We start from the raw sequence: 9,954 nt of genomic DNA, 5'->3' as shown, positions 1-9,954 counted from the left end.
GACTGCAGCTCAGGGAGGTTCTAGGCAAAGTCAGGATTTGAACTCGGATCTGATGGGCTCGACAAGCCTGGATCCTTGTGCCTCGACTGCACAGCCTCTCCTAGGAGCAGAAGGTAGCAAAGAAATAGGGCTTCCTGCCAGTATTTAACAGAGGCTTGCTAGTGATACTTAGAAACCTTTTAGCAACGTTTTACTATGCTATGGTAGCAAAAGCTGGTAAACCCAGAGATTAAATTCCAACACACCCTCCACGCGCTTTATACACACTCACCCTGCTGGTCCTCAGCTGCAACCAGGCTGATGTTGTTGTACAATAGGCCTCTCTCACCAGAAATTGGGAGGTTCCCACAACCCCTTTCTGTACACTGGGCCAAGCACCACGCGCCCCCTCAGATGAGGAGCTGCAGCAGATGCATGATCAAACCACAGCCGCCCCAGCAAGAGATGCTGGGCTTGCCTGGACCGGGCACTCCGAGCAGTTAGCTCTGAGCAGCAGCAATGGTGTCTAGAAAGGCATTTAGTCGGCCGAGCATGATGGCTCGCTCCTGTAATCCCAGCACTTTGGGAGGGGCCAAGGCAGGTGGATCATTGGAGGTCAGGAGTTCAAGATCAGTCTGGCCAATATGTCAAACCCTGTCTCTACTAAAAATACAAACATTAGCCAGGTGTGCTGGCGGGCACCTGTAATCCCAGCTACTTGGGCGACTGAGGCAGGAGAATCACTTGAGCCTGGGAGGTGGAGATTGCAGTGAGCCAAGATGGCACCACTGCACTCCAGTCTGGGCGACAGAGTAAGACCCTGTCTCAGAAAAAGAAAAAAAAAAAGACGTTTACTCTTAAAGGACAGACCCAGGCAAAAAGAGCAGAGGACAGAAGCTGGAGCTGTCGCACAGCCGGCCCTTCAGAGAACTAGACCCTTTGTGGTTCCGAGTGTGGCAGGCAGGGTGGGAGGCGCTGGGCCCTCCCTGTGGGCAGTGAGGCTTCGGTGCCATGAGCGCCTCCCTCGGGCAGTGCGTTCCTCCCCCGTGGCTGCTGTAATAATTGACCATGCTGCGTGGTTCACACAGACAAACGTATTCCAGAGTTCCGGAGGCTGGAAGTCTGCGGCAGGTCTCGCACAGCTGACTCCCAGGGACAACAGGGCCGTGCGCCCCTCGGGAGGCGCTGGGGGGGGCTCCATTTCCTCCTCTTTCCCAGCTTCTAGAGGCCGACCTCATTTCTTGGTTCCTGGTCACGGCCGCTCCCTCCTTCTCGAAGCCAGCAGGCTTGGGTGGAGGCCTCACAGCCGTCACTCTGACTCCCCTTCCGTCTCCCTCTTACCCCTTTAAAGACGGTGGGGACGACACGAGGCCCAGCTGCATAATCCAGGCTGTGCTCCCTACTCAAAACTCCGCCAATTCGCATCCGCCTCTCCAGCGGCAGCCCTCCTTCCCTCTTGCCCTGTAACCTAACGTGCTCCCAGGTTCCGGGGCGTAGCAGACACCTGCCGGACACCGTGGGGGCCACCCTGGGGGCCACTGAAGGCTGCTGAACTCACGCCAGAGATGCAGGCCTCGATTTGCTTTGGAGGAACCCGTCCTCAGTGTCCGGTCAGTTCACATCCTTTGATTAGACTGGCTCCAAACTACCCCTCCCCACTGCACCCTAGAGTAAGGAGATCCAGGCCGGTCTTAGGGTCAGAACCACCCACGCACACACAACCACACACACACACCACATACACACCGCATACGCACAACCACACACGCACACCACATACACGCGCACACACACACACCACATACACACACACCACGCACACACACCACATACACCACATACACACATGTACACACCACACACACCACGTACACAACCACACACACATGCACACTACATATACCACATATACACACATACCACATACACACCACACACACACATGCACACACATGTACACACACATGCACACCCACACTGCACACCCCACATACACGCACATACACACCACATACACACACATGCACACACACCACACACCACATGCACACACATGCACACACACACCACACACACCAGGTACACACACATGCACACACACCACACACACGTGCACACACATGCACACACCATACACCCATGCGCACACACACACCCCACACGCATGCACACACCCGTACACACACATGCACACACCCATGCACACACACACATGTGCACACACATACATGCACACACACACCACATACGCACTGTGGCAGGCCCAGGGATGGGCATGTGATCTCACCCCGCCAAGGAGACAGTTATACCTGGAGGGGACGCCCTTTTCTTCCTGCTGTGGGATGTGGAGCTGCTGCTTGGACCAGGAAGTGGGAATGGAATGTCTTGGGAATGGAGCCCACTTTTCCAGAACAGATAGGACAGACTTGGGGGTCTAAAGACACCGTGGGTCCTCAGCCAGCCCTCCCCACTCACCCCCGGGTGTAGACAGAGGAGAGAAGCCTCTGCCTTGTTCAAGCCACCGTGACTTGGAGCCTTCTGTCCCTCACCACCTAACTTGGTCCCAACTCATACACCCGCTGTGACGGGCTCTCTTAGCACCCACAGCTTGGGAAAGTGCCGTTTGTCCATGCACGCGTCTGATGGGGTGTGTGTTGGCCACGGGCAGGTTTTCAGCGCATAGTGGGTATATATTCGGAACCCAGGGTTTCATGGCTGGTTCACTGTTAACTGGGGGTTAAGGCGATGAACTGCGTATCCTCCCCAAGCTGTGCAGCCCAGAGTCCCCACGAAGGGCCTTGCAGCGGGGGTGGAGGGGACGGCGGGAGGAATTCTTACTCGGATGTGATCAGGTAAATTTTTGTTTTCTGTCTGGATGAAGTTTGCTGTTTTTACATGTATCGCATCACGACTGAAATGTCACAGTTTATGTGACTAATCCCCGTGTACTTTTAACATCCCGCCGTGTGACATTTTCCCCCTTCAAGGGGGGACTTACGCTCCCCCTCTGTCATCCTTCTGTCCCTGGCGCTGCGCTCAAAGTCAATGTCTTCTTTTGACCTAAGATGTTTTGTTCGGGCTGAATGTATTTTAACTTTAGGACGTGGCAGAATCTGTTGCTTCCCTCCGCAGTGGTCGTGCTTCCATTCTTCCTCTCTAATAGAGCTCCCAATTTTAGCCTGGGACGAAGACTTCATCAACTAGCTTCTTTACCATTCGGAGTGGCTGTGGAGGTGCGACTGAGGTTACGCACAACTTTGGGGAGGTGTCCTTAGGGGAGTGGTGGGAGGAGGGAGGTCTCTTCTGCCCTTCCTCTTTCTTGCTGGCTGAAGTGTGGACATGATGGCTGGTCCTCAAGCAGCCACTCTAGACCCTGAGGTAGAAGCCACATGGTGAGGATGGCAGAGCAGCAAGGTAAGAGGCTGGCTTACTGGCAATTTGAACATCCATCTCTGGTCTTCTGTTGTACTGGAGAGAACTAAGTTATCTTGTTTAACCCGCTAATGTTCCGGGTTTTCTGTCACTCGCCGCTGGATTTGATCCTACTTGTCACAAGGGCGTCAAGTGAAAATTGGCGTTTTAAAACAATCCACAGTAGTCCCCTTTCAGAGGAGCTCACCGAGAGTCTCAGCTCAGGATGGGCGCAGTGGCTCACGCCTGTAATCCCAGCACTTTGGGAGGCCGAGGTGGGCAGATCCCTTGAGGTCAGGAGTTCAAGACCAGCCTGGCCAACATGGTGGAACTCCGTCTCTGCTAAAAATACAAAAATTAGCCAGGTGTGGTGGCGGGTGCCTGTAATCCCAGCTACTTTCGAGGCTGAGGCAGGAGAATTGCTTGAACCTGGGAGGTGGAGGTTGCAGTGAGCAGAGATTGCGCCACTGCACTCCAGCCTGGGCGACAGAGCGAGATTCTGTCTCAAAAAAAAAGAGTCCTAGCTCTTTGCCAGACTTTGTTATTGACTGTGGTGTTCACCACAGTTACACCCAAGGCCCAGCCGGGGCTGGGGCCCCCTCCCACTCGCCTCTTGCTGGCTGCCTTCCCTACGATCATTAACACCCCGATTCCACCCGATTCCACCAGCCTCTCTTGCACCCCACATGATTTCAGTTTCTGCTGGTGTTTAACACTGGTAAAGGTTATCAAATCCATCTTTAGTCAAGAAAAGCAGTTTAATGAACGGGTTTCTGCCTCACGAAGAGAAAGGCTGTGCGCACGTGTGTTATGTGCTAAGTCACAGTCAGCCCGCGGCGCCCCGTGTCCGCCTTGCCGATTTAATCTCTTGGCCAGTGTTGGACAAACAGAGCAGGCTGTTTCCTCATTTTCTTCTCCCAGGCCTCCCCAGCCCCCCTCATGCATTTTTCATCAACTCCTTCTGCCTGGGAACCATATTGATTGGCTGATTAAGCCATCAAGTCACAGCCAACAGCTTTAATGTTCTAACCCTGGAGCCTGAGTTCTTTTCCCTCCCTATCACTGTGTTCCTCGCCTCGAACCCCTCCAGCCCCGCCCTGATGTTGCAGGTGTGTTCCAATCATCAAGAGATGAACTGTTGAGAACCCAGGCCCCTCCTTGAATGACGCTTCACCTGTCACCTAAACAGAATACCCACAACTTTATTATCTTTTTTTTTTTTTTTTTTTTTTTAGACAGAGTTTCACTCGTATAGCCCAGGCTGGAGTGCAGCGGCATGATCTTGGCTCACTGCAACCTCTGCCTCCCAGGTTCAAGCGATTCTCCTGCCTCAGCCACCCGAGTAGCTGGGATTACAGGCGTGACCCACCACACCCAGCCTGGTTTTCTTTGTTGTTGTTTTTTTTTTGTTTTTGAGACGGAGTTTCACTCTTGTTGCCCAGACTGGAGTGCAATGGCACAATCTCAGCTCTCTGCAACCTCTGCCTCCCGGGTTCAACTGATTCTCCTGCCCCAGCCTCCGGAGTAGCTGGGATGACAGGTGTGCACCACCACGCCCAGCTAATTTTTGTATTTTTAGTATAGACGAGGTTTTACCATGTTGTCCAGGCTGGTCTTTAACTCCTGGCCTCAGGTGATCCACCTGCCTCAGCCTCCCAAAGTGCTGGGGATTACAGGCATGAGCCACTGTGCCTGGACAACTTGATTATCATTTTTACTTACACCTCTAGAGAGGACCCCTCTTTCAAAACCCAAACTCCATATTTGTTCTCTTTTGCTGCAAAAATAAATAAATAAATACATAAATAAGTAAAGTAAAAAAAAATTACCCCAGAACTTAGCTGTTTAATGTCCCGCAGGATCTGAGGGTCAGGGATTCAAGAGCGTCCTCGTGGCCTGGCTCTCTGTCTCCCTGTGTCACTCTGTGACTCTGAAAGTGCAGTCACAGAGTCAGGGGCCATCATCTGACACGCCCCCGAGTGGGCAGCTCCCCTTCTGAGGTGGCGGCACCCACGTGGCTGTCGGTAGGAGGCCTCTGCGCCTCGCCACGTGGACGTCCCCATCTGAGCGTCTGGAGTGTCCTCCCATGTGGTCATGTGGCCACTGCCCCTGCAGGTGAGGGATCCTAGGGAGGGCCAGTGGCGAGCTGCGGTGCCTTCGATGGCCCGGTCTCGCGTGTCCACCGTCACTCTGCTCCTTTTCTGTTTGTCAGAAGCGCGTCACCAAGTCTGGCCCACATTCAGGGAAAGTGCTGCATTAGGTCCCACTGTTTGACGAGCAGGCCCAAGGATTTGAGGACACATTTCAAAGTGTCACCCTCCACCCTCTGGCCACCGAGTCCTGCATTTCTTCCCGTGCAAAATATCCTCGCTCCCCCTCCCAGCAGACCCCAAAAGTCTCAACCCGTCACAGCCTCTGTTCCGAGTCCGGGATCTCATCCAAGTGAGGACGAGCTCCCCAGGACGGTTCCTAGGTCAGCTCCTCGCCTGAGAGCCGCTCCACCTGGAGGCCTGCATGCGGAGAGCCAAGTGGTCGGCCCCCCAGGCCCTGTACCCACAGCAGGGCAGACTGAGGTAACCGCAACACACTCCCCCATCCCTCGCTCCTGGCACAGCGCTGGGCACCTGGGGCACCGCCACTACCCAGACAGTGAGTGAGGGAGCCAGGGGGGGAACAGCCTGGGACTTGGACGCAAAGATGCGTGGTCAGCTGTGGTTCGTCACCCAGGTCCCAGCTCACCCACAACCTCCAAATCCAACAACGAGCTGGAGCCTGACTCCAATCACCATCCTGACATCCTGGCACCCTCTGGAATGACTCCAGCTTCTCCTGATGACTTCCTCTCCCCGCTAGCGGGGGGGCCAGGGAGCAGGGCCTGATCCGCCTTGTTCACTGTGTCCTGTGCACCTAGAACAGGACGTAGCAAACAGTAAGTGCTCAATAAGTGTTTGTGGACTGAAGGAATGGAGAAGTGGAATAGCCGATAATCAGAGTTGCCGGGCAGGGCAGCCTGAGGCACAGTCCCAGCACTGGAGAAATTGGGACGTGGACTGCATATTCGATGGTGGCATCGACGTCTGTCTTCTGGGGTGGATGACAGAACCTCTCTGTAGGAGTGCACCGTGTTCTCAGCAGGCACAGCCCAAAGTGTGACGGGGAAGTGCTATGGTGGCTTCAGCCTGCCTGCAAGGGTTTGGCAGGGCAGGGGTGTGGGGGGAGAAAGAGAGAGAGAGAGAGAGAGAGAGAGAGAGAGCAAGAGCAGGCTGGTGCACAAATGTGGCAAAATGTGAACAGTCAGTGAAGGGAGATGAGGAATTGTGAGATGCACAGACTCAGCTTTAAACACCTCCATAGGTGAGACATTCCTCACCTGATGACATCTGGGTCCTCTTGAAGGGTTTGATGCCCCAGGAACCAGCTGCCCTCTCATGCTGGCTCTGGGGAGACAGAAGAGGGCAAATGGGCATACGGTAAATGGGCACACAGAAGGCACACCGGGGCGGGCGCTGTGGCTCACACCTGTCATCCCAGCACTTTGGGAGGCCGAGGCGGGCAGATCACCTGAAATCAGGAGTTCTAGACCAGCCTGGCCAACATGGTAAAACCCCATCTCTACTAAAAATTAGCTGAGCGTGGTGGTGGGTGCCTGTCGTCCCAGCAACCTGGGAGGCTGAGGCAGGAGAATCACTTGAACCCGGGAATCGGAGGTTGCAGTGAGCCAAGATCGCACCACTGCACTCCAGCCTGGGCAACAGAGCGAGACACCATCTCAAAAAAGAAAGGTGGAGGGGGTGCGCACCAAGTTCCTCAGAGGCCTCTGGGGCCTTTGGGGCCTTTGAAGACAGGTAAAAGGTTTGTCAACTGCCAGGCAGCAGCCCACAGGCCTGCAGAGGAAGTTACACACCATGGACAAGAAAAGCCTCTCCCGCGGCCAGCCTGTCAGGATGGGCATCTCAGGGGCAGGCGGCCCGGCCTCCCTCACCCAGTGCAACGCCTGGCTCCCACCTCCCTCCCCATGACCCCTTCCGGCCCCCTCCAGACTCCCACTCTCCAGCCCCATCCACTGCCAGCCACCCCAGTCCACTCCCTATCAATCTCTAATGGCCCTGGCGTCAAATGCAGGGCACGCTGGCCGCCCCTGGCCCCGAGCCCTGCTGCTGGCGCACCTGCCTGGCTCCCCAGGAGCTTACGCCAAGCCTGGCCACTCCTTCCTAGCCTGGAGTCCTGATAGTCTCCATCCCTGCCCTCTCTGTGGTCCCCAACTGTGTCTCCTGACACCCTGGGGTGCGAGGGGGGATTTCTGCTTTCAGAACACCTGTCCGCTCTGAGTAGGGCCCTGTGCCAGGCATGGTCTTGCGTTCCCCATGCACTGAAAGGCAGGGACCGTGTCACCTCGCTGGGATCTGGCCTGTGGGGCCGCCAATACCTGGGGACTGGATGAGGGCTCAGTGGCCACCCAGTCACCTCCACCGGCTTGGTCACCCAGCGGGTCGGGAGTAGCGAAGGGAGATTGGCACCAGGTGTGGGGGGTTTGGGCCCAGGACAAAGAGCTTGTTCCCGAGGCGGCCCTGCCGTGGCGTGATTGGCTCTGTCATGTAGGAAGTCGGTGTGGCAGTAAGAGGGATGGGAGAACCAGACCAGGAGACCCCAGCTCTCCAGAGGAGCCCAAAAGCGGGGCTCACGGATAGGCGCTCCTGTTGCCAATAACTTGCCTGGATGCAGGATGAAACCTCACGACTCCTCTGCAGCCAGCCAGCGGGATGGTTTTTGTGGGGTCCCACGGTTCCCCTCCAAGCCCCTCTTGGAGAAGTGAGGCTCCTGGGCTGGCTCTGGTGCCGCAGCGGGCGGTGGGATATGCTCCACGTCACCCCTGCTTTCCTAGGACACAACACAGTAGCGGAGAACCCAGGACACCGACCTACCAGAGGTCCACAGCTGCTTCCTGGGTTCTTCCTGGAGTCATCTCCCCACAGGCGATTTCCACCAAACCCACATTGATGACACCCCCAGATAACCACAGTCTCCCCAGAGGCAGCCCAGAGCCTGTCCCCACCCTCCTGCCCCCTGAGAAGCCTCCGAGGTGTGCCCTGACCATCACCCAGCGAGCTCCTCCACGGCCGGTTTCAAGGGGTTCATGGGGTGACTGCGTGGAATTTACTTACAACATCCCCTCAGCCCCCCGTGAGCGGCTCTCGCTAGGCATTTAGCGGCAGCTTCCCATCCGTGTCCTTTCCTGTGTTACTAAATACCAAGATATTCTGGTCCGAGTTCCCACTCCCCCAAGCCCTGATTCACGCGGGCGTGCATGCTGAGGAGTGTGAGACATCGTCACCTGCCCCCGTGAACCGGGATGGGCGGTGACATCGCCAGCAAGAAGCTGGCATTTGAGCGCAGGTTCTGCAAATATCTCCAGGACCCGCGTTAAACCACGAGAAACCACGCGTGTAACCGGTGACATCACCCCCCGTTCAAACCGCTTCTTTCTCGGCTTTTCCTCTTCCCTCAATGTATGTCCATTTCTCAGGCTCACCCGGCTCTGGGGCTGCTGAGGTCTCAGCCGTTTTGAGGGTAAATGCCCCGAGCGCCTCCTGCCTCTGGCTTTTCACTTCTTCCCAATTTTGAATTCATCTACTTGCCTTCCAGCCTAATAGATGCACTAGGGCAGGCTTCATCATAACAATGCAGTCACGGGATGTTGACAGAGGGCTCACCGCGTGCCTGGCTATGCAGGCTGGCTCCTGGGGTGGCGGGTGCTGAGGATGGATGAACATGCTTGCCAGTGGCCCGCACCTGCAAGGGAATGGGGAGGTGGCAGGACTGGGCAGAGGGAGGAGCTGAACTGACGCACAGTCCCAGGAGCCCTCCACCAGCCCAGCAGGACCTCAGACATGGCCTGGGCGAGGCAGATCTCTGCAACCCACCCTGAAGGAACTGAGAGCTGAGCCTGTCTGCTGACCACGCCCTGCAGCTGGGCCGCAGGTCCTTCCGGAAGATGATCTGGGCGGCGCCTCTCATCTACGTGACCCAACTTCACCCTCACCGCAATGCCCCGGGACTGTTTTGCAGGTGAGACAACAGGCTCAGAGAGATTCAGTCGCTCGCCCACAGTCACGCAGCTGGAGGTCTGCGCAGATCTCTCTGGCTGCAGGTCCATGCTCTTAACCATTGCTGCACTGCCTCTCAGGCTAAATAGTGGAATTTGTGGAATATATTTTTTTTAGAGTTGAGGTGTCACTCTATTGCCCAGGCTGGAGTACAGGGCACAATCTCAGATCACTGCAGCCTCCGTCTCCTGGCCTCAAGCGATCCTCCTACCTCAGCCTCCTGAGTAGCTGGGACCATGGGTGCGTGCCACCACACCCAGCCAAATAATGGGATTTGAAAGATGAAACTGAGGTGCTGTGTGCTCTGTCATCCTAGGGAACAGACCTCGGCCCTGTCCAGTGGCCTGGCTTCCTCCCTTGGGACAGTTTCTGCTTCCTCGTCTGCAGATCAGCCCAGCCAGTGCCACCCCACTTTCCTTCCCGTTTCCCTTCCTCATTGTCCAGTGAAACTGGGAGCAGC

At 56.0% G+C, this 9,954-nt stretch overlaps 1 long non-coding RNA gene across 2 annotated transcripts; it reads right to left on the bottom strand.

The window, feature by feature from the left end:
* Nucleotides 1–2,734: 2,734 nt before the first annotated feature.
* On the bottom strand, nucleotides 2,735–9,302 carry LOC105464056 (uncharacterized). Of its 2 annotated transcripts, XR_003013993.2 has the most exons (5): nucleotides 8,103–9,302; nucleotides 6,761–6,827; nucleotides 5,405–6,297; nucleotides 5,220–5,320; nucleotides 2,735–3,352 (listed from the first exon to the last, which is right to left on the bottom strand). It is a non-coding gene; the product is annotated as an uncharacterized lncRNA (long non-coding RNA). The 2 variants fall into 2 exon arrangements; XR_003013992.2 differs by having other exon boundaries at nucleotides 5,220–6,297.
* Between the last annotated feature and the right edge of the window lie 652 nt (nucleotides 9,303–9,954).

This window comes from Macaca nemestrina, chromosome 14 (genome assembly GCF_043159975.1).
Source record: "Macaca nemestrina isolate mMacNem1 chromosome 14, mMacNem.hap1, whole genome shotgun sequence".
NCBI classification, from domain to species: Eukaryota; Metazoa; Chordata; class Mammalia; order Primates; family Cercopithecidae; genus Macaca; species Macaca nemestrina.
Note: the sequence above shows the minus strand (reverse complement) of the source record. Positions and strands in the feature narration are given on the sequence as shown.